Source organism: Chiroxiphia lanceolata, chromosome 6, assembly GCF_009829145.1.
Source record: "Chiroxiphia lanceolata isolate bChiLan1 chromosome 6, bChiLan1.pri, whole genome shotgun sequence".
Classification (NCBI taxonomy): Eukaryota; Metazoa; Chordata; class Aves; order Passeriformes; family Pipridae; genus Chiroxiphia; species Chiroxiphia lanceolata.
This window is the reverse complement of record NC_045642.1, coordinates 53936697-53958509: the sequence shown is the minus strand read 5'-3', so window position 1 is coordinate 53958509 and position 21813 is coordinate 53936697. Positions and strand designations below refer to the sequence as shown.

The 21813-nt window shown below is 37.4% G+C and overlaps 1 long non-coding RNA gene across 1 annotated transcript in view; it reads left to right on the top strand.

Moving 5' to 3' along the window:
- The window catches only part of LOC116788746, a 50350-nt gene that overhangs the window by 23933 nt on the left and 4604 nt on the right, over positions 1-21813 (top strand). Inside the window, exon 2 of the long non-coding RNA XR_004357752.1 lies at positions 21561-21697. This is a non-coding gene — a long non-coding RNA (uncharacterized LOC116788746). The remainder of the gene's footprint in view (positions 1-21560; positions 21698-21813) is intronic.

Here is a 21813-nt window from a genome sequence, read left to right as displayed (position 1 = left end):
CAGATTATTTTTCTCTCTTGGCCTCTTTATTTACATTAATGACCTTAGTCGTGTCAATGTTAATATTAGTTATCTTTTGCTTTCAATCTTCTGGATTTTTTTTAAAGTAAAGTATCTTGGTGTGTTTTGTTTTTCTTTTCACAGAAACATAGAATCATTAAAGTTGGAAAAGACTACTAATGTCATTGTGTTCAACCATTAAGCTAACACTGCCAGGCCCACCATTAAACCATGTCCCTAAGCACCACATCTACATGTTTTTTTGTACACTTCTAGGGATGGTGATTCCATCACTGCCCTGGGCAATCTGTTCCAATGCTTGATCACCCTTTCCATGAAGAAATTTTTCCTAATATCCAATGTAAACATCCACTGGCACAACTTGAGGCCCCTTCCTCTTGTACTATCACTTGTTACCTGGGAGGAGAGACCAACCTCTACCTGGCTCCAACTTCCTTTCAGGTAGTTGATCAATAAGGTGCCACCTGAGCCTCCTTTTCTCCAGGCTAAACACCTCCAGCTTCCTTGGTTGCTCCTCATCAGACCTGTGCTCCAGACCCTTCACCAGCTCCATTGTCCTTCTCTGGACATGCTCCAGCACCTCAATGTCTTTCCTATCTTTACCACTAGCTAAAATAAATGCTGTTGAAAAAAAAAGTTAGAACAGGGCAATCATGTATTGTTACTTTGTCAGAATATTCTCCTCAGCTCCAGCAGTTTGCAGTTCAGGAAATTCTGAAATCAGAGATACCGTTGTTGTAATTAATGAATTTTACTTCCCGTGCTCAGTACCGGAAGTACTCCTGCAGAATTCCCCTGCAAATGCTAGCAGTAAGTTTTAGATTTGACTGTCCTGACTGATTTTTATCACCAATAATACTTTCTCCTATTCTGTCCATATACTGTTAGACTTAATTGAAATAATAAAGCCAATTAGTGTTCATTGGACTTTTAAGTTCGTGTAGAACCTCAATTAATTGATCATTTCATTCTTTTTTTCTCGGGTCAAATATAGCTTATGTTTTTTCTTAAATCTCAAGCTGTTTAATTTCCTGCTTTGGCTTGTTTGGCTGCTATTTTTTTTTTTTTCACACAAGGTAGAAAACACTAATTTGAGGACGAGATTAATGCAATTTGAGGCATCCTTTGACTGTTTAAGCCAAAGCATGCTGCTGATGAAGCTGGAGAAATTCATGGGTATTCCAAATGCATTCTGTACCAGCTGCAACAGTTTAAATAATTCACTATTTTTGAGGAGTTATGATATGAATAGGGATAAAAGTGGAAAGAACTGATAAGTGTTTTGATTTAAAATCTTTCTGCTTAACCCTCTATTATGTCCACATGGTATTGCAAAATAGTTTGCCATATTGCAAAAAGTAGGTTGCAAAAAATACTGTACTTAAGCAACTGGTCTTTGACTAATAATCTGCCTGAAAATATGACAGCCTCTTGTCTAGTGTTACGTGTAGAATCAGATCCTGCATTTTTGAAATTAATGAGTTTCTGCTTTGACCTTGTTTATAAGGAGCAGGACCTTGGACACCAATGTGTAGCTGGACACACTGAAAGATAAAAAGTTATCTGGGGTGGTTTTTTTGTGTGATCAAGTACAGAGATAAAACCTGTAGCACTGCTTACACTTTCAGTGTTATTTAAGTGCTGAATTCCTAACATGCATTGGTGTTGCACAGTTTTAAGGGTGATATTGTGTGCAACAAGAATGTGTGTCATTATTCCTTTGAACAACTTCATATTTTAGGCATGGTATGTTGGTTGTGGCTAAAGGAAAGAACAGACATGCAGTTTACCTTGTGGGAAGAGGATTCTCCTGGTATTTCCCTATTATTGGGTAATGTCTTTGATGAGGAACAGTCCCCAGTTTTCTGTTATCCCCTCTAAGTCTGGCACCTGCCCTAAATCTATATTTATTTGAAGAAACAGACCCCCAAAAATGCCTTTCATATTTAGCCCTGCTGTTTCCATTTACTGCCTGATCAACCTCTTTAGAGACTCTTTCTTCAAAGGTTATTGTTGCTGGGGAAAAAAGTGAAGTCCCCGGTATGCCCCCTGATCTTAACCAATATCTGTCCTCGAACCACAAGTTCTTGAAATGGGTCCATGTTAGCTATTATAATGGATTTGCTACAGCATAGGCACTCCAGATCCAAGACTTTGTCTTTGCACTATTAATAGAAGTGTCCTGTTGGTTCTATTGGTCCTTTCCAAAACATGCTGAGTAACAATACTCAGCATATGGCATACAGGGAAGTTCTCTTGTTGAAAGGGAATGCTTTGCAGATCTTTTGCAATCAGTATATTGCCTTTTGCCTCTTCTGCATTGAGGATTTAGTCCAAAACCTCATTTCAGTTTTGCAGAACATGCAAAGGTTACGTCCCATGACCAAGCCTACGTGGGATACCTTGGCTTTCTCAAGTAGGGCCACATTTCTCAGAGGTTTTAGCTTTGGTGGTTGTGTGGTGGTGCAAAAGACAACAAGACTCTGAAGTTTTCTTCTCATGACTTAAGAAGGCTTTTGTATTTTCATCTTCTCTCTAATTACTAAAAGAATAGCTTATGCCAAGGAGCCTAAATTCTCCATGTCCCTACCCAGTGGTATATATGTGTTTTACTCCAAGGCTGTCTGCTTCTTGAACTGGCTTATGTGGATCAATCTCCCCTCTCATCAGTCCAAGTGGGCTTGCTTATTTCTCAACATCATCACAGTGTTGGCTGCTCAACTATTTGGCTTAGTTTTCTAGACACAGATTCAAATGGCTTCTTCTCTGTGTTCTTTTGTCTTAATATTTCTTTTCTCTTTATAATGAAGGCCAGATGGTCTGTCAGCCATGACATCACTCCAGACTGTTCTTGATATGGCAGACATAATTTCACTTTGTATTGTGTTACCTGTTCAATGGTGGTGATTTACATAGTTACAGAGCATTGGTCCCTTTAGGACATACAATACTTGTTGAGAATTCGGTGTCTAATCATTCCTTCATTTTCATTTCTGGAATTAAGCTCCACTCTAAAGTCTAAAGAATTCTTAGACCAGTTCTGTTTGCCAGGAGTCTTCTGTTGCAAAGGGAACAATGTTTTACTAATTACTAATATTAGATGGTCTGTGCCTCCACAGGCTTTGAAGACTGTAGGCCTTGGCCATGCCTTATTCATTTTAGGTCCTTGATTCATGTATCCTTCCAGACAAGGAACTTGCAGGATCCCCCTATTTTCTACACTGTGTACTCAGATTTTGGGTGGAGTATCTGGCTACTAAAAGAGATTATTTAGAAAACTGGTAAGCTAGACATGCTGGCTTGGGCATGTCCAGCAGTCAAAGTACTTGAGAGAGGAAGTGAACCAGTATTTCAAAATGAACAAACTGGCTTTTATCAGAATTAATTAATTACTGAAAGGGGTAGATGGTAGTGCCTGATGGCAATACTCTATGGCATTACTGTTAACCCTTAGAAAATAGTTCTTCAGGGCTCGTGATCTTCTTGTCTTTTAAACATAATGGAATTCCTGAATAATGTCTCTGGTCTGGCCAGTGCTAAGATGCTAAGACACAAATGTAAGTTTCCCATCCAAGCCTCCACAACTTTTTTGCATAGCTACTGACTGCATTTTAATTTCACCATAATCTCAGGTTTTATGCAAACTTTAAAGTAACTAGTTCTGATATTTTCTGAAGATCTAAACATTGTAAGGGTAGTTTTTCCAGACAATCCTTGTTTACAGAATGCTGCAACTATGGTCTTGATCCAGACTATTTAGCTAAGATTTAGTAAGGTGTATGGATGAATGTAAGTATGAATTACAGAAGAAGCTTCTGTACAAAGCTTTCCTAGAAGTGTTTTCCAGAAGAATTAATGACTCCAAACTGCTTTACTGAATAAACTTTAGTCTGTAAACACACAAAAAGACAATAATTGCATATTTGTGTGCCTTATATTTTTCTTTTACTGAATTACAGAATAGCAGTATCTCTTCATTACTAATCAAGTCAATGAGTTGTAGTGATGAACAATTAATCTGTTCCAGAATGTTTGTTGGACCATCATCTATTAAATATTGCTATGAGTGGTACACAGTGTATAAAATGAAAGGTGATTGTTTAATGACTAATGTGAAATTCTAAGAGACGATAAAACTTCAGAACACATGGAGACAGTTTAAAACTATGGAATGAAAATCATGAGGATTAATTTTGAGAATTAGTCTATGATCATGAGCAGACAGAGCAGGGGATATCAGATTGCTAATAGATAAGTATCTTTACATTGGAAAACCACACCAGTATCCACCTCAGTGTTTTCTGGAGAAAAGTTTTGGCTTTTCTTTATTCACTGAAGACTTTCTAAATACTTTTCTGTATATCATTTGTATTGTTTAGACTTCTGGTATAAAAATAATCCCAAATTCATTGATACAATTTTGTTTTCATAGTCTTCTATTTCCCAGGGGAGAAAAAATGTTTTATTTGCTATCTAGCTTCAATTAAAATTTGGCTAGAAGGGGTTTTTTCATTGGAAACATTAGTCTGTTTCCATTCCAACTCCAGGCTAACATCCATGCTTTGGGATAAACAGCAATGAGCCTTCTCACAGTTTCTCAGAAGCTCTTTAAATAAACAGTAATTGTGTATGATAGGCAGCAACACCATTATAACCTGTTGATGTCAGATGTTCTTTTTTTTAAGTCATTCAGTCTCTGCTTTGTGGATCAATAACTCTTGTCCAGATAATGTTTAACAATCACTAAAATATGTATCTATAAATGGCCTAGTGTGAAATTCTATGAGAAGGAGGTGTAGAAAGTTATATTAGGATTTGTTCAGTGTGTTGGTAAGTGAATCACTAAACAGCACGAGGATTCTGTGTATTGTCATAGCTTAGGAGACACTGGTAGACCTTGAGCTGCTAGTGGGATATGTCGTGGAGCAGCCAAAGGGAAAAGGAAGAGACTTCTACTTAAGTTCTCTGATAGTAAAAGAGTGCTCTGAGTTGGTCCAAGTCCCAAGGAAGGCTAACTGCCTATGGCCCCCATGGGCTGATATAACAGCCACTGGAAATTCTCATTTTGTGCCCTCCGATTGTGCCCAGTGCCTTGTTAGTGGTGGATAAATGGGATAGAGGGCACTATACCGGGGTTGCACCATGGGGAAAAAAATTGCTTACTGCATTTTTCTTAGAGAACTGAAGGTGTCACTAAAAATCACAAAGACAAACCCATTCTCTGGAAGCCAGGACACTGGGGAAATCTGGGGAAGTGGTGAAAAAGATGAATCCTTTTCCAGTTGCGGAGTCTGATAAGCCAACATAACAAAAAACAGGGTACTTTATTTTGGTGTTAGATCTCTCTCAGTGGTTTATACATCTATGTCCTTGAAAAGTGCTAATTGTGGCTATAATTGGACTAGTAAGTTCTCCAAGTAGTCATTATGGTAAGAACAGCCTAAAAGGTTCAATTTCCATCTGTCACCAGATCCATGGCTTGAATAGCAAACATTTTTTTTTCTTAGAATTGGCTTTGTTTCTTGTATTACACTTGTTTGTCACTGTGTTCAGTATGTGGAAGATAAATACGTGCCACTGTAAAATGTTTTAAAAATTATTTTTAAATGCTTCTTCCCGAATGGTTGTAGGATTTCTGACAGTCATAATTTCTGGTTCTTTCTCTAGGTTCTCTGGTGATGAATGTTGCTTATTTAAGTGTTTTCTTTCCATAATTTCTTCAGCTTGGCTTTCCTTGCAATTTAGTGTCTTGTGCTTTCTTAGGTCATCTCATAGGTGACCTAAGTATACCATCTCATATGGTATAGTTACTTAGTGAAAAGATATAGAAAATCTCTTGATAAGCATGTTTTAATTGATATGATACCAAGCACAGTGGAGAATGTAAGACAGTCTTGCAATAGTTCTTCATTCACTCTGCATCTTCCAGTTTTCTACCTTTCAATTCTGACATGAAGTAATGTGTTAAGTTTCGTCCTTGGCTAGGAGACAAAACGTCTGGGAGTATTTGCAGTCAATGATGTGTCATGGTGTCAAACAGTCAAAAGAATTTAATAAGACAATTACCTATGGACCATATTTTTTCTCTAAAACAAGGGGAAATGATCACTGCTGGCTTTATCGCTTTTAACAATGGACAGTCATCTGCTACCTTTCTGCCAATAGGGGATATCAAAGAAATCATTAAATAGAGGGGAAAAACAGGTGGGAAATAGAGAAAGAGATGGACAAACAGCAGGCTGATTACAAACAATGTATCTCTCCTGCTATACAATGTAGTACAGTCTTGTTGGGCTGGGGACTGTTGACTTCTGCCTCTGCATGGCCTTTAAATGGTGAATTATTTTAGAAAAAATACCTTTACAGCATTGAACTATGGCTGGTTACCTTAATTTTTGATTTCAGAACAAGTATACTTTGCATACAGTGGTGTGACTGCCATATCCCCATCCAAAGTTGGAGGAAACACTGATCATTTATCCATGTGCAGAAGCAGTGGGAGGGCTAACTGTGAAACTGAGCTGAGGGAGTTGTGTGATGGCCAAAACGGAAAGTGCCATTACTTTTGTCAAGCATCTGTGGCAAATATGAATTAGCATCTTGTGAAACTTGTTAAAAATTATTTTGCACAATTTATTACTTTGCAGTTTTATATCCTGTTGGACAAGGGGTTAATTGCGGAAATATTTCATGTCTCTGTCTTGCTGGCTCTTCCTCATCCATCAGTGGTCTCTGGTAGCCTTGTCCTGAAAAATATATCTTTAGTAATCTGGTAATCCATATGGAAGCTCAATCCCATAGCTGAGTTCAGCTTCCACGGGAAACAGCATTGATAATGAAAAGTGCACTTTTCCAATTGAATTTCCACTTTTCCAAAGTTTTCTATACCTTTTTTAACATCTTCAGCACAAGTCTGAAGAACTAATACTTTCTAATTTTTAATATTTTTTAGAAATACTTCATTTTTCCCCCAATAATTTGTATTCTACCAAAGCCATAAATAAAATATCATGCACATCTGCCTGTCTTTCTCTACCAGAAAAAGCTCTACCCAGAACTTTCCCACTTTTATATTTCACTTCATCTTTATTGGCTGAAAATCAAACGCCTTCTTGTTTACTTTGGCAGGCATTTGAAGGTTGTGACTGAGCCCCTCCATTTTCTTTCTTTGTTATATTTACAGTAGTGATCAAAACCATGAAGTTTCCTTTATGTGTTTCTTTGCTGAGAATTCCTGTCAAATAACACTGTGGACATAACTGTTGTCTTGGCATTTACTGCCAAAATTTAATTATCTGATGCCTGTGTCATATTATCACTTATTCATTGCAGTTTCTTCTTATAATAGGGTCATATTGTGCCTGTAACCACATTTTCATTACTTGTCTTTGACACCTTTCTCTTTCAGCTAAACATCTCTTGAAGAGGCATTGGACACAATAGTCAAAAATTCATTGCACCATCACTAACCTTTACGCAGTTTATGTTGTTTTTCAGCTATTTTCCCTGTTGTACTAGATTCTCAGTTTGATGGCTTTCTGTGTAAGTTGTGAGACTCATTTGTTTTCCAAAGATATCAGTGGGTTTTGCACCACACTTACGTTAAGTACAACAGAATTTACATTTCTCAGATTCAATATTTGGGTTTTGCAGTTTGTCATAATAATGAAACAGAAAGTGAAGATTTTCTGTATCTAATTAATTTCACTATTTGGTTCTTTAGGATTATCATGCTGTTGAGTTTCTAATACTGGAAATGCAATATCAAATTTCGTATAGGTAGATTCGATGAAAATATTTTTACATGAGAAATATCATTGTCTAAAATTTTTTAAAGTAAGTTATAGTTATGTATAGCTGTCAATCAATTAAAAACATTAATGTTTTATTGTACATGAATGTTTTTAATTGATTGACAGCTGGTTTTTTTCTGTTCATGTAATAGTGTGTGCAAGCACCAGGCTGTTTAGGAATTCATAGTGCTACTTGGAATATTGAACAATGTTATGCTTGCACTCATTTTCATATGTTTAATATGCATAAGTACTTGTTACAATATCATATGTGAAAAATATATATGCATATAATATATATAAGTAATTTAGACAAATTAAGGCTTTACAATTACCTCTGAATAGCATGTACCATTGTTTGTAGAAACTCCACCTAGAATTACCTTTTACAAACCTGAATTGGTGGGGAGAGGACTTTTACCGCACGTGCATGAAAAATTTTGCTGGTAACTTTCCCCATCTCCATCCAGCACCACAAGAACGGCTTATTGCCTTAAAGAAATACAAAGGAACAAGTGAAGGGAAAAGTCACTAAATGCCAGAATGAGGACAACCACAAGACTGAAGAAGAATGAAAAATAAAACATTCACAATTTCATGATAAACTGAAATTCAGATCAAAGTCAAACTAAAGAAAATAATAAAACAGAAATGAAGACATACAAAGTAATGTATACATGTACACTGAGATATATTAAAAAGCAGAAATAATGTAATTAGTGATCAAAACTTGTAGATTTCTGCCACAAACTCCTATTTCTGTGAGATTTTGGCCATCTTCCTGTGAGAAGGCAAGGCTTTTAGAAAGCATGGAATTCTCACAGATGAAAAGAGACTTCAATGTTGGCACACAGATACTCCATTGGCTTCTTAAGTTGTTGATCAAGAAGCATTTCTTATTCCAGTAAAAGAATATATGGTAGAATTGCAAGATGTGGATCATCTCCACTTTCTCCTACAAGAGAGAAGACTTCAGGAGACTGAATTTTTTTGGGAATGTGGAGCCATAGGAAAGGGTTCTTCTTCTTGAGTCTGACAGGGAGAGAAAGAAGAAAATGATCAGTTAGTCTGAAGTTCAATGCCATTAGTATACTACAGGGTATGGCAAGGATGTTTTCTTCATATTGTGTTTCAGTTATGAAAAGCCTTGGTTTTATTCCTGAATGTATTTTTATGCATGTCTTTAAATACTCTCAAAGAGATATATAATTTGTGATCAGCAATGATTCCTGAGTACTTCTCATAAGTACTAAGCTCACTTCCTTGCCCACATTTTGCTTTGCTAGATGCCTTAGTTTTTTGTTCTCTTGCTACTATATTAGTGCCACATGTCATCCCAGAAATGGTTGCACTTCATTGAGATAAGGTGAGCTTTGCATATAAAGTCCTGTCGTGAGATGTATTATATGCCTGCAAATCCTATTGACCTCGTTGGAAATTTGGAATCCTGTGTAGGAGAAGACTAGAGGTCAGCAAGTTAATTTTTATAAACTCATTGCCTTGTTTTCCTTTGAGGCTGACTCCTGAACTACCCGGTAACAGAGTTCATTGTCTAAAATTTTCTTTAGCAGTCGTAGTTTATCCCAGAGCCAACATCTGTGTTCTTCCTTTAAATGCTCATTTGAAAGAAACTGGCTCACTTGGCAGACAGAGTTACTGGGACAAATATAACTGGACCTCAATGTAATTCCTTGATGGGCAGATGTAGGCTGATGTTTCTGCTACTGCTTGTTGTTTGGCAGAAGGTTGTCTCTTGCAAGGCCAGGTTGGTTGTTGCTTAGATAATAAAGCTTGTGTACAGTGGAAAACCTGGAAAACAAAGGATCCATCATGGGTTTGCATTGTGATTTTCCAATGGTTTGGGAAGTAACCATTTGATTTTGGCATTGTACTCGTGTTCGTGTCAATAAATAAGATAGCTAAACCTCTAGGGAATTACTGTCTCTTAATCAAGCCCATCATTAAAGTGTGTACACAGAAATGGGCCTAGAGTTCCTGCCAAAACCCCAGAAGCCAGAAAAGAACATCAAGATTTTAAAAAACATTCCTGTAAGACATTTACCAATGTTATGCAAGTCTTAGTCCGTCTCTTCCACTGTTGCTTTCTGTTGATTGAGAGCATAAAGTTTCCTGTGTAATTGAGAGCTATGTTTCCTCTAAGTCAAGAGAAGCTTGTGGAGAAACAGATAGGACAGATGCCTTTTTTTCACCTTGCTGTCATATTCCTCAAGGATTCTCTTGGGTGCCTCTCTGGACTTCTGCAGTCTGCAGAGCCCTGATTAAGTAAGGCCTCTATTTGTTTTTAGTAGTCTCAGATTTCACTCCATGACTGCCACAGCAAGTTTGCAGGGCCTGTGAACATTGAGATTTTAAATCTTCATCTGAAATGCGTTTATTGCATGTTCAGAAACTGAAATGTGTTTATTATTATGTGCATAGAATGGGCATATTTGTATAAATGTTTAATGTATAAGCTTATATTATTTTCTCTTATTGCATTTGTTGCTAAGAACCATCCAGTCTAATTTGTATGTATATTGTAAGAATACATGCAGACCAAGTCATGGTATTACTGGTATTAGCACAAATCTAATGAAAGCATCCACTTCAAGGTCTGGATCTGACAGGTGTTTACTATCACGTGGTCATTAGGTTCCAAACAGACTGTGTGTGTATTACATGGACATACAAATATACTGTCAGCTGTAAGGATCTAATATTGAAAATTGGACCTCAAATCTTATTGTTTCTGTATTTCTAGGTTTTCTCCACTTGCCTTGGTAATGTGAACAAAGTTTGAAATTAACGTGTTGTCTTTGAAATTAAGTAAATTGTAGAAAACAGTAATTAGGCATGAATCTTCTTTTTAATTCTTGTATGGAATTGGAACCTATAATCAGCAGTGGTGAGGGCAAAAAAGAATAGTGCAGGAGTTAAACTGACCTGAAGCGCATTCTTTCTACTGACTTCTATATCTTCCTTGAATGAAAAAGAAACAAACAAAGCTCAACAAACAATCCACACAATTGGTGCACAGATGGCACAGAGCAGAACCAGATTCCTCTGCAGAACTGTAAAGCTTTCATCCCATGCAGTTTCTACACTGATACAGATTTTACCCATCCATCTGAGCTGTTAAGTTTTTGTGCACTGAGTGTGAGACTCACAGATTTGGCTCCAGCATCAATGCACCCCCACAGATAGGGGTATGTCTTACAGACTTTCCTAGCACAGTGCCAGAATCTTTCTCCTGCTCCATGACCTGACATACCAGCTGCAGGTGGTTGGCAGCTCCCCTCATCCCCTGCCTCCCGGTGCGCTGGTCCGCCGAGTGGGACATTCTGCTGGGCTACACGTCCACCAGCTCTTCCCCGGGTGTTGGGCTCCAAGGAACCTGCTTCCTGGCGGGTTTCCTGGCTGCAGCACAGGAGCTTTGGCCTCTTCCCCACCATGAGCCCCAACACGCAGATGCGTCTCCTGCACGGGACCAGTCCACAGTTTTGTCTTATTCATTGGAAAAGAAGAAATATGAGAGAACTGAGCCACTTGTAAATGAAGTTATGCAAAGCTACAGTCGGTTCTGTTTGCCAAAGCTTGATGATTTGAAAAATTTCTTCGCATATTTCTTCCAGCCTGTATCAAATATTCTGGAATGTCATCTGTTTCTTCAAACATCTTTTTGGTCCTCTTTTGTAACTGGATAAATATATCTGAGGACTACTGTTTTAGTGGACTTCCACTTTTATATTGATTGTTGTTATTTTTCAGACAAGAAAAGTAAACATTTCATTTGTTGTTCCATAACCATTTTCACTGGTGTGCCTTCGTAAATTTTTGCTTATTTCAGGTCTGGCTTAGCTATATTTCGTCAGGCAAAGCTGCCACCAAAGCTTGATGGGAGATTTGTCCAAGTAAATGCTCTAGGATTTGACATGTATTATTCTGCTCTGTCTTTGTGCTGTTACTGTCCTTCATTTGATTTGGAACATAGATAATTATATTCTAGATTTAAAGCAACAACCTTTTTTTTTTATAAATAAAATATTTGTTTTACTATCCAATGCCTGGAAACACCTTCAAAGAGGTGATTTTAGTATCTTATAATTTTCTGTACACCATAAATGGTTACTTGGAATGTGCTTCTAGTTGTCTGCCCTAAAAGGAAAAAAATACTGACCAAAAGAATTTAAAGTGCTTAAGAGTTTTAACCACAAAGGATACACAGAGAGGCTAGAATGGCACATGGTGCTGAGCCTGTCAGATTCTTAAAATACCAACAATTTGGTGGTCTATAATCCTGTCACTCTTTTCATGTATCTGAAAAAAAATGCTTAACATCCTTGTTAATTGAAACTAGAGGTTTCAGGCAAGAGATTTGATTTTTCCAGTATCAGTGTTATAAAATCATGGAGGATTTAGTGTAAGAGCATAGGGTTCTACTTTCTAAAAACCTACTGAAGCTTCATAAAAAGATTTTGCAATACAATTTACTAAGAAAGGTTCTCTTGTGTATCATGTTATCCACAATTTCTCTTTTCCCTTTTTATTGTTAAAGAACTTTCTTTACAAGCTTTGTGTTTTAAAATCCATGTGTTCCTTTTTCTTCCTACCCATGAGAATTAATCCTTTCTTTGTGATTTCATTCCATTGAACATTTTGTGATGTCACAAGAGATCAGATTCAGGGAAAACCTGAGAACTGATAGAAATTAGTGCTCTGGATTTCACAGGATTGAGCCCACTGAAAGAATTACAGTCATGTTGAGGCATGATTTTCTAGCAAAAGCCAATGAGCTTTAAATGTAGAGTCGTCCAAAAATCTATGAAGCATAAAGATGAATATTTCAAAATAAAATGTTTTCCAGCATTTTCTGTGAAGGGTCAGCTATACAATTCCAAAAAAAATAATTATTCTTGTTTTAAAATCTAAGAATAGAAATATTTTAAACCAAAAGTGATGGTACAAATAGTACATAATCTACAGTGTATGAACCTAAAGACATCCTAGAATGAACTGTAGCTCTGTCATTGTTATCATAATCATCTTACAATTATTTATTCCAATACATTTATTCAGGGATGTCTAGTTGTCTTCACCCTTTTCTTATCTATGTCTTACAAGCAAAAATTATATAGAGATAATCTGGACCAATGAAGCAGTAAATTGCAAAACCTCATGAATCTTATTTATTGAGCCACACATGATTTGTGTTGGAGTTTAGGTTTGGGGGCGCTTGTTTGGTTTTTTTTTTTTGTGAGAAATAAAGTTTTCCTCTCCTCAGAAGCAACAATAGTGACAGCAGAGAAGGATCAAGATATTCTGAACTGCAGTAGATGAGTTAGTCAGCCTGCCAGAGCCTTCAATACAATCAGATTATTCAGTTCATAGGTTCTTTCACTGAATAAATGGACATGTGCTTCTGTCAGAAGACCAGATGAGGGGAAGCCACCTTTATAATTTTCTGCTATATAGCATGTGCTTACAGATGTTCTTATCCAGTTGAGGATAAGTATCTTGAGAGTTCATAGTGTGCATGTTGAGTCTATTTGATCTTGAGAATAAGATCAGAACTTCATTTTACTGGGGTGTATTATACTCTTGAAAAATTTTCTCTATCTGACAGCAGCAAGGTGTACAGGAGAATGAAAGTGGGTGTCCTTCCACTAAAGAAGGAGGACACCCTTGAGTTAGCACAAGGTATTCATGTGTAATGGGAAAGACAGGATCTTAAAAGGCTCCATTGACCTTCATCATTAAAATGAGAAGAGGACCAAATCAAAAATATGACACTTCTATCATGTTGAAGTCTGACCATGGATTCCTATATGCAGACTTGTATCTGGGAAAAGAGCTGAGAAATTAGGGATTTCACAAATGGGATAATTTGGTGCTGTGTTTTTATTTGATGATTGGCACATTTTAAATTCCATACAAAACAACCCACGTGCACTGTGATATGATATCCCTGTGACTTCTGCTCTCTAACTGGATGGAATTGATTGTTTCCTTCTCTCCTATATTCTGTCTTCATTTCTAGACTAATCAGCTTTTAGAAAAGGTACAGTCTTGTAACAGTGTTCATAAGCTCTTGTCACGTATCATATATTACATAAAGTCTCCTAGGTATTCTTTGATTTCCAGGTTTTCCAAACATCTCTCTCTCAGATACTTTTTGAATGATTATTTCCTTCAGCTTGCGTTTTTCCAGAGTGAATCTCATTTTGGGTTATGTCCAAAGCCCATTGAGGTCAGAAGAATGTCTCCTATTGACTTCAGTGGGCTTTGGATTTGTTCCTTTATTTCCTATTTTCAGGAGCCAAATTCTGCACACCTTATGGTTTTAATGGGAATTTTGTATAAGCAAGGCAAGCAGTGTTGGCTTCCATAGTCTGATATTTTCAGACTTCTTTGCAATGTATTTCACTCTTTTCACTAGCATTTGTAATGGTACAATGTCATTTACAAGTGTAAGTGCTATTTATCTATCGCCATGGGTAGCTAATGGAAATCTTTAGTAATACTAAATGAACTCTGTTGTGTCTTGTACCACCTCTTTCCAGACTTGGTATATGTTCTTCCATTACCTTTTGTTTCAGTCTTTTAATTGCTTTGCAGTTCATCAGGTTTTGTAAGGGTTTGGGAAAATATGAATCATTTGTGGGTAAAGTTTTGAAAGGCACTGTAATCAGATACAAAGTCCAGTTACAGGTTATATTCTGCATTCTCTTGCCCAGATTCAGGAAAGTGCTTTAACATGTGCTCAAGTCTATCCCTGTTAAGAAATGCAAGTAGATTCTTAAACATAATTGTCTAAGTGGGACTTTGATCTCAATAAAAGTTAAGCAAAAGTTTATCTTCATTCCTGAATAGGGAGATCTTTTCAAATTGTGTCTTTTATATATTATCAGTTCTCTAAGATGCAAAATTCCAAACTATTCTAAAAAGACTATTCATCACTGCTTTATGGTTATCTCTGAAGTGATTGTGCTATTTATCTTACCCAGGATTTGTCATTTAAATTTAAAACTGGAGCGAGTGTAGTGGAGGGCCACCAAGATAGTCATGGGTTGAAGGATTTGCCTCAGGAGGAGAAGCTGAGGCTTGTTCAACATGGAGAAGATACGGATTTTGGGGGACCTTGGAGGATGGAGCCAGGCTATTCACGGTGCTGTGTGATGGGATGACAAGAGATAGTGGACAGATGTTGAAACAAGACAAAGTCAAGCTGGATTTAAGGGAAAACCTTTTTACACTGCAGTCAGTCAACCTTCAGAACAGAGAAGTTGTGCAGTCCTTGAAAGTTTTCAAGACCAAGCTGCATACGAATAAGTTGGTTATATAGCTGACCCTGCTTTCAGCTGGAGGCTGGACTGAATGAGCTTCAGGGGTTCTTTCCAACATGAATTATTCTGTGATCTTTTGATCCTATTCTTTTTTTTTTTCTATTGCTTATGGTTCTAGTATGTTCTTGGTCTCTCTTTGGTTCATACTGAAAAGCAAGTGCTAGAATTCCTTAGACTTCCATGGGACAACTGCAAACCATATTTCTTCCTTTTGAATTTTTTTTATTTCTCATTACCTTCTCCTCTTAGCATACCACTTTAATTGTCAGTGGTTCATAAATTAACTATATAATTCTTTTATAATCTGTGGATTTGTATATCCTCCTTCTGGTTTATATTTTTTTTTCTAGCTGTTTATTAAGTACTTGTTATAAATAAATGTACCAGAAAGATTCTGCTGCTTTAGTTGCTCAGGCATATTCTCCCTAGTTTTCTTGTTAAAGACCAATTTTTTCAATTATTCCTGTATTTTTTCATTTTTTTTTCTTTAATCTTGTGTCAATTTGAGTAATATTTTACAGAATCACAGATCAGAGAATGGTCGGAGTTAGAAGGGACCTCTGGAGGTCATCTGAACCCACCCCCTTCTTCAAGCAGGGCTGCTGGGAGAGATTTGCCCAGATCCATCTCCAGATGGCTTTTGAATATGTTCACAGATGCAGACTCCAAACCTCTCTGAGAAACCTCTGCCATTGCTCAGTCACCCTCATAGGAAAAAGTGTTTCCTGATGTTCAGATGGAAACTTCCAGGTTTCAGTTGATGCCCATTGCCTCTTGTCCTATTCACTGGGCACCACTGAAAAGAGCATGGCTCCACCTTCTGTGCACCTTCCCTGCAGGTATTTATTCACACTAAGAACCTTCTTTTCTCCAGGTTATAGAGTCCCAGCTCTCTCAGCCTTTCATCATGTGAGGTGCTCTAGTCCCTTAATCATCTTAGTGGCCCTTTGCGGGACCCTCACCAGGGTATCTCTGTGTCTTGCCTTGTACTGGGGAGCCCAGAACTGGACACAGTCCAGCAGCTGTGGCCTTACCAGTGCTGAGTAGAGGGGAAGGATCACATTCCTTGACCTGCTCACAACATTCCTCCTAATGTAGTCTGGGATAACTTTGGCCACCTTTGCAGCAAGGGCACTCTGCTTGCTCATGTTCAACTTGATGTCCGTCAGGACTCCAGCTTCTTTTCTGCCAGGCTGCTTTCCAGCTGGTCCTCTCCCAGCATTTTTTAGTGCATGGGGTTGTTTTAAGACATTTTTATTTTGTATGTAACAGAGAGCCTGCAAGGGTAAAGATTGGCAGCTGTAGAAATCTGAAAACAGGTAGTTGCTTTATACAATCTATTCATATGCCTGGAGCTTTAGCTGGGCTGTATGTAGAATTACAGATTGACTGAGCAGGTGAAGCCTATCTTTTCAGATCATGGTTCAGTGCAGTTGCTACAAAAAACTTTAAAATTCCTCTATTACAATTAGGTTATTTTTTCGGTATTTTTCCTCATCTTTCAGTATAAGTTTTAGTTTCAGCCTGGGTGTGCCTGGGGCAGGACACTTCTGTTTTGTTTTAGTATCCCCTACATGCATACAAACTTCTTCCAGGATGTTTCAGGGACTGTTAATCAACAGGGACATACTCTACCCAGAAAATTTAATCTATGAAGAGATACTACTAAACAGATATTTTTTCTACACAAAAGATATTAAAAATTCCTCAAAGGTAGATTTTGTGGTGTTGTCAACTGATGGCATGCAATGGACAAATGGATTCTGATTTGGTCAGGGAATTAACTTGTTTGTTTCTCAAAAAAAAAAAAAAGATACTTTGTAAAAGAAAGTCATCCCAAGTGGGAACAAAAAAGACAAATTCTTGAAAATCTTCAGGAAAAAAAAGATTCGGTGTATTACTACTTCAAGTTGTTTGAATTGTAGTGTTTGGCTAAAATAAAGACATTCAATTAAACACTTGTAATTTTTTGTAATGTGAAAATTTGAACCTTTCTTTTCCAGAAATGTCCGATTGAAATATATCTACATTTTAGAAGTGTTTTCCACCTTCTCAAGGAAAGCTTAAATTTAATTTAATTCCTTTTAGGAAAGGATTCAATGGAAATGAATCCCTACCGGAGAGTTACTTGACACATTTTTAGCACTTTGTGCAATTAATTTAACTAAAATACCTCAGTATTCTTTCTATGAGAGAGTTATACAGTTTATCGACCTCATACAGTGTGAGGATAATTAGTTTGTATTTCTTAAGTAGTGTAATGGCAGAAAAGATCAATCCCCAAATGGAATTATAAAAAATACTGTGGTGGTCTAAAAGACACCAACTTTCAATGAAATTAAAAGGCACTGTCAGGAATACTCTGAATCACTGATATAAATTAATAGTTAGTTTCATTAAATCATTAAAATCTTCATAGACTTTGTTGTCCGGAGTTACGTCAGGTGGCTGCTATGTGCAAAAATGTGTACACACCTTTTTTTGCTAACTTAGAAATAGATTTAATTTCATCTGTCTCTTTACCAGTTAGTCTTTTGGGACTGCGAGGTGCTTCTATACTTTGCCTCAAACAACTTCAGTTTTAACTATCCTGAATAATTTCAGGTCATCAGCAAAATGTATAAAGTTTCTGTTTACTCTCTGTTTGAGATCACTTAGGAGCACCCTGAACAGCAGAGATTGCAGCAGGGATCTCATAACACCTTGTGAACAACCTTCTTCCCCTTTGACAACTGACCATTCATTCCTTCTTTTTTCTCCTAACTTTCAAAAAAGCTAACAATGCTCAAGAGGACCATTCCTGTTGTGCCATAGTAGCTTCTTTCTTTTAAAGACCTGTGAATTTTCCCAAAGCTTCATGGAAATCCAAGACATATGCACCAGACTATCCAAATGTAGAATTGCAACCCTGCAATTACCAGGTCATCTTGTCCACATGTTCCTTTAGACAAGCCTAGTACATTTTTGAGACTTGACTTCCATCTGCAAATCTGCACTGATTCTTCCCCAGTTAAAATCTCTGTTACAGCTGTAACTCCCATCATATTGCCATGGTAGGGTAGGCTTGTTAAAATATGTGGCCTTTGTCTTCTAAATTATTTGAATACTTACCCTTTGATTCCCCCAAGTAGTATTTTGCCTTTTTTTTTCATAAATGATATTGAGGGGACATTTTGTGGAAAAAGAAGGTAAGAGTGAACAAAATACCCTGTATTTTCCTGACTAAATCATTACCTGTTCTTCATTAAAGAATGCTTATAAAGAAAACCAAATTCCATGTTTATTTTATGGAAGAAAAAAGCCCCAAACCAAAACAAAAAATCCTTCAAGGTTAAGTTCCTGAATCTGTACTAATTAGTTACTAACCTGTAACTAATTAAATATGATTTTCTTTTTGAGCTCTCCAATATTACTTTCTGTGTTTTGATTTTCGCATACATATGTAGGCAACTTTTATAGAAAGTGAATTAATCTAGGCTTTGGCTTTTGTTCAGCTATGTCTGGCATATACATATCTGAGATCTGTAATAGAAGAGACTGTTTTAGAGACATGCACATTCACATCAGTATCACATTTCTAAATTTCACAACAGTCTTCATTTTCAGGCCTTCATACTTTGTATGTGCAAGATTTCCCTATTGTGTCAGTTGGCATTTCTGCCTGTGAAGCACTGAATAAAGCATTGGTAAATTCAGACAAAAATTGCCTGTGCTGTTGACAGTGTCTGCTGTTGAAAATGTAACAACAAGCGACTCAATTCTGATTTTCAGCGCTTTAAACTTACAGAAATGGTGTAACTGCCACCTGTTTCTAATTATTCCTGAAAAGCCAGTAAGAGGTAATATGAAGGGTCACTCAGGAGTATGATTCACAGTAACCTGGAAACTTTAGCTATTGATCTTTGACTGATGACATTCTGTTTGCTAAGCCTGATGTGTACTGCCCAGACCACAGGTTGTTTGTAGTGTCTGTTGCATTGTGTCCTGTCCAAGGCACAAAATCACAGTGATGGGGGTTCAGAGAGGGTGAGGATATTCTTTTTCTTTGAAGTAGTACAAAATAAGGAAATAGAAGGGGCTTAAGGAAGTGCGTTTTTGGTATTGATGGCTTCTGTGAAAAATCGAAATCTCTCCAGCTGATGATCAATGGTGTCAGCAGTTACCAAATATCTGAGCCGATCGCTGCTACACTTTTATGACAAATGTTCAAAACTGGATGACATATTTAAATAGGTTCCTGAATCTATAATGATGATGAGTTGATAGATAGTGTGATGTTTAGCCAAGTTGTACCTCATAGCCATTCACTGAGATTTGTGGATATTGGTCACTGAGGTGTAACAACTTTATTGAGACTAGGAATACCAAACATGGATTTAAAAGTTTAACATTAGGATAATAACTGTGCTAGTATTTTGGCCCTATTTCCTAGAAATTGTTCTTTTTCATCTTAAAGAAACACCCACAAAGAGTAAAGCAATTTTTAAACATCTTGGCTGCTAGTTACAGCATCTTAGAATCACAGAATCATAGAATGGTTTAGGTTGGAAGGGACCTTAAAGCTCATCTAGTTCTAAACCCCCTGCCACCTTCCACTATACCAATTTGCTCTGAGGCCTATTCAACATGGCCTCGAACACTTCCAGGGATGGGGTATCCACAGCTTCTCTGGGCAGCCTATTCCTGTGTTTCACTACCCTCTGGGTAAAGAATGTCTTCCTTACATCTAATCTAAATCTCTCCTCTATTAGTTTAAAACCATCCCCCCATGTCTATCACTGTCTGTGTAAAAAGTTGCTCTCCCTACTTTTTACAAGACCCCTTTATATACTAGAAGGCCACAATGAATTCTCCCTGGAGCCTTCCCTTCTCCAGGCTGAACAACTCCAACTCTCGCAGCCTGTCTCGGTAGGAAAGGTGCTTCAGCCTTCTGATCGCTTTTGTGGCCCTTCTCTGGACTCGCTCTAACTTGCTCTATGTCTTTCTTGTGCTCAGGACCCCAGAGCTGGACACAGTGCTCCAGGTGGGGTCTCACAAGGGCAGAGTAGAGGGGCAGAACCACCTCCCTTGACCTGCTGGCCATGCTGTTTTTGATGCAGCCCAGGAGTTATAGAATCCTTGAAAAGTTTAGTATTGGTACACTAAAAAAATTGGTCAAGGTTTCTTAAAGACACATAGAGCAGAAGAAAAATCCTACTAAAATGAAAGGCAAGTTTATTGCTTTGCCACACTTGTGGGTATGAGGCAGTGAGACAGAAAAGCTCTGTAGAAGCTGGATGTAAAATGAGCAGTTTCAGTATGATTGTGTTTTATTTTATGTTGCCAAATAAATACATCCATAAGTGTGTATAAAATCCCTCACCCAACTGATTCTTGAGGAGTCTTGATCACTTGTAGCTTCCTGGCTTACTGCATTAATGCTAGTATTTAATATGGATTCTTTTCTATTTCACTCAACACTGTTCTCGCCTTTTCTTAAGTAAATCTCACTCATCCTACCTCCATTTCTCAATGATGTGTTTATTTTCACAGTTCTCTCAATCATCTCTTGCACAGGCAAGCTCACTGACCATTTTTCAGTAACTTTTGAGACCCAAATGTACTTTTCTTCACATGATCAGCTGGTAATTTGAAATCTAGGTCTCTTTGTCCTCTTGTTTCCTGGCAGCTTTTTCCAGAGACTATCATGGGGCAGCCCGTCATCCTCGAGTGCTTCATGCAAGAAGTTGATCTCTACAGAATTCAGATAACTGTTGTCTTTAGGAATCTTCTTTATTGAATGCCCATTGTGCAGTGTTATGTGCTCACCTTAAGGTATATTTACTCAGTGTGTCACATGAGCATCTGCAGAGCAGATAACAGCAATTTGTGGAACTTCGATCCTGGGCTGCAAACAACTCTTTCATAATACAAGCTGCCTCATCCCTCGTGCTCAAGAAAAAGGAGGAAGCATTGAAACACACAATGAAAATGAACTGATAACTTTACCTATAGCTTAGTAATGTTGATTTTATTTTTCTAATTAAAATGGAAAGTTCTTCAAACAGTAGAATAAAGATTTATATTTTTATTATCAGGGATAGTATTTACATCTACAGCTCCTAAAGATAACCATCTCCTCTCTTAAAATGCTTGTTTGGAAATCACTGCCAGGAGCAGGCATGAATTCTCCCCTTCCTATATTCACTGTTGCACTAGGGAATTCTGTGCTGCCTCTGACATAGCAGACACCTGGCACTGCTGGTACTCAGGTATGATGAATTATGTCTCAGACCTGATGTTTCTCTGTTAGTTTTACAGTAGGGCATATAATTTTTTTTAAAGTATAAACCCTAATGAAACTTTTATATAAAGAAAGCTCTCAAAGGGTCATAGGCTTAATGTCCCTTCATCCTTTTTACAGGAAGAAAAATGACTAAAACTTGAAGTCAGACTCTGGCATGCTTGAATACCATATGCCTGCACTATTGAGAGACTGGAGCAGAGTATCTGGAGAAAGATGAGAGAGTGTGGGTGGCAATAGAAAAAACAACCACGACTGTAAGTTAGCAAGATAATATCCTTACTTTCTTCTGTGGGTCTCAAGAGTGATTAAAAAAACATTGGTGTTTTAAAAATATTGCTGAGGACTACAGTGTGACTCATAATGCTTCAGA